The following is a 3,409-nucleotide window of genomic DNA, read 5'->3' on the forward strand; positions in this document are numbered from 1 at the left end:
CTGTCTTTTTGTTATTGTTTGTAGTCATATGTTAGGAGCAAAAAAAAAGTAAAAAATATAAAAACAAAAAATAAAGGAGTGGCCCAGATGCCCATGCAAGGTACCACTGGCACAGATGGGCACTCTTTGAGGTAGCTGTGCATGTGATCAGGCAAAATACTGTCAGTCACAGAGAAAAACGTATAAGGGCTGCCACTTTGCTCATTGCTCTATGTAGTGGTGGTAAGAAGCATTATGTGAATGACAGCTGAATAGGACAATGAATGGAGAGGGCTGGCGAAAAGCCCCAGTGTGAGACAGGAAAACAGCTAAAGCTGTCTCAAAGCAGGACCTAAAAATAAAACTGCAGGTCTCGAAATACAATGGTCTGTCTGCTAAAAAGCTAGGACTGACTACAGGTATTTCATGGAATGAGTAGACTTGCCAGCTATGACCTTTTTAGGTCTGCTGTTAACCAGAACTTTTTGATTTTACTAAAATTAAATGAAATAGTTCACTGTCACACAGCATTTGCCTCACTACTCTTACTCGGCATCTGAAGGAATCAATCCTTGGATGATACTTTCTTTAGTTCATGTAAGAGCACCTCCCCTGTGGCTGAAAAAGAGCACTGAATAAATGAGAGTGCCCGTAGAATCTACTTTCTTTGCTACCGGACTTTCATTTGCCATGCAGAAAGAAGGATAGTGTTTGATTACAAAACCAGCCCGCCATGTTGTTTACTTTAAAAAAAATACATGCCAAACTTCCTAAAAAATAAATAACCTGTGACATTTTTTTGAAAATGGACATAACGGTTCCTGAAACTTGCTATTTTTGTTATATAAATGATTGGATAAATCCAGTGAAACCTCACAAACAGACCTCTCTTTCGAAATCACTTAAAATGCTTGCTATTCACCCAAGCCGAAATGGCCACCGATGTCCTATATAAGTGCATTTTGCAAAGTAGACATGTTGAACTTCATTATTTTGTCTTTATCGAATAAAAAAAACAAGGAGGGGCATGAGTTAACAATAATTTTCAAAACATCTTTAATATGCAAATTAGAGAATTTAAGGTTTATTATATTAATTATCGTAAAATGCCACTAGATTTTAAAAACGACTGTTTTGCACCAAATGAATAAGAAATATTTCACATTTAATTTTACTGAATACAGTTCTTAATCATTTCTACCGTGCTCTTTTTTTATATTAAGCAATCCAAAGATGGTGCTTTTATTAACAAGCTCAGTTGCTGGGCCAACAAAGTTCTTTGCATATTAGTATATTCACGGTGTCGTGGGCTTGGCTGTTAGGAGTGTTACTGCTGCATTTATTTGTGCCATAAAAGTCCTTTTGGCTCAGAAAATGTATTAATAATAATCGTCCGAGAGCTTGTTTGGATGCTGCCTCATAAAAATAGAATGTGCCTCGGAGGGATGCTATGCTCGCGTGGTATGCTAGCATACATAGCTCTGCTGGGCTTAGTGCTGGCTTTCGAACCATATGCTCCATTCATCACGACTCATCTCTGCACGTCCCTTTACAAGGGAGCGAGAACCCCAAAAAGATCCATATATGCAGTGCCATAGGCTATCCTTGTGATGTTCTCACAGGGGGTGGTTCCGGTCCTGCACCCTCCATTTAAACATTGGCAACTTTGGCAACAGTTTCTGCATTTAGAGTTCTTTCCTCTTGCAACTACATCAGTGCCAGCCCATTCACACTGCGGTGTTTGGGACTTTTCCGATTGCTGTCTGGCACGAATGCCCCAGAGTGTGGCTTTGTGGTTCAAAGTATTTGTTCTGTATCTTCAAATTAACACAGATCTGTCCTCTTATCTCCCTGTTTTGCTGTGAGTCTAGCTCATACCTCTTGTTTTATGTTTGGAACGTCGTAACATATTGTGACTCCTTCTCAGAGTTTCTCTAGTCCCATACACTCTGTCCCAGCGCAGTTTCTTTTCCATTTTCAATTATTAAAAAAGGAATGAAATATAGAGAACTATCAATCTGGCACACACTCATTTCCATAGACGCTTAGGGCTTCGTGGGAGGAAGAAGACAAGGGTTCGGGTGAGATACAATTTGTACTTATTTTCTTTTATGCTTTGGCTAAAGTGCCAGTTATTTATTTCACTCAATTAAATTACATACATATATGAATATACATACATATACACACACACACCTATATATATATATATATAGAAACATCTATATACATACATATATATTGGCATGTGATCAAGGGTTCACGAGCCCGAAACGCGTCATTGATGTTGTTGTTAACTTGTGCCAGTAAAAGACATCTGTGGCCAGATATATAAAACCACAACGCATCTCAAATTTATTTTGAGTGTGTTTTATTTAGATCAATGCAACAACGCTACCCAATACGTTTCAGAGCTCTCAGCTCCTTGATTACACCGAGAGCTCCGAACCTCGTTGGGTTGCGTTGTTCCACTGATCTAAATAAACATGGTCCAAATACACTTGAGTGCAGTGGATGTAAGCCTGGACTGGTGGGAATACTGAACCGAGGACTCACATAACACAAAAGGGGCCGAAGTGACTTACACACCGCCATTTTGAATAAGCCTCCCTGCGGCCTAGAAGCACTTGCACAGCTCCAGATAGATCCCCAATGTCACAGGCGATCTTCCCCAGGAGAAAATTGTGGCCCCACGAAATCCTACGCCCCTCCATAGTAAGTCTGCAAAGAAGTTTATACTGCGCTGGTGGCAGGGAGAAGCGAGTTCTGAGAATCCGGACATTGGGAGTAGGGTGGTGGAAGGGGCATGAGAGCACACACCTAAGGCACTTTCTTATTAGGTATGGGAAACATGCACTAATCAATCCCTTGTCAAGACCGCAGAGTGAAAGAGCAGAGCGCTACAGGTGACCGACCCTGGATGAAACATCCTATCACAATGCAGCCCCAGGTGATCGCAGGGGTCTGAACTGAGGGACCACCTCAAGGGCCTGGGGGCACTGAGGAGAGTGACAGGCGCATTAAGACCTAGCAAAGGATCAAACATTTGCGGGACCCCACAGGCGCTCAACCACAAGAAGGAGTACTATGAGGTACCAGTCATTGCCATGGCCACAGAGCGTGCAAAGAAAGATTGATCAGAGAAGGATATGTTGCAGAAGCAATCTGGGGTGAGCTGCCCAGCGGGAGGGCCACCCAGTGATGAGGGCCTGCAAGATGTGGCTGAAGGTGCTGATGGCCCGGCAACCAAAGCATTTATGACAGCTCTGTTTACGTCCGTCAAGGAAGATCTCCAAGAAATTAAAGGCCAACTCTCCACCGATCTGAAGGCGATCAAGCGCGATCTAGAAGGGGTAGGGCAGCGAGTGGCGACCTTAGAGGAGCACGACACCAGCAGAGACAAGGAGATTGCTGTGATGCAACAGGAGCT

Source organism: Lissotriton vulgaris, chromosome 9, assembly GCF_964263255.1.
Source record: "Lissotriton vulgaris chromosome 9, aLisVul1.2, whole genome shotgun sequence".
NCBI lineage: Eukaryota > Metazoa > Chordata > Amphibia > Caudata > Salamandridae > Lissotriton > Lissotriton vulgaris.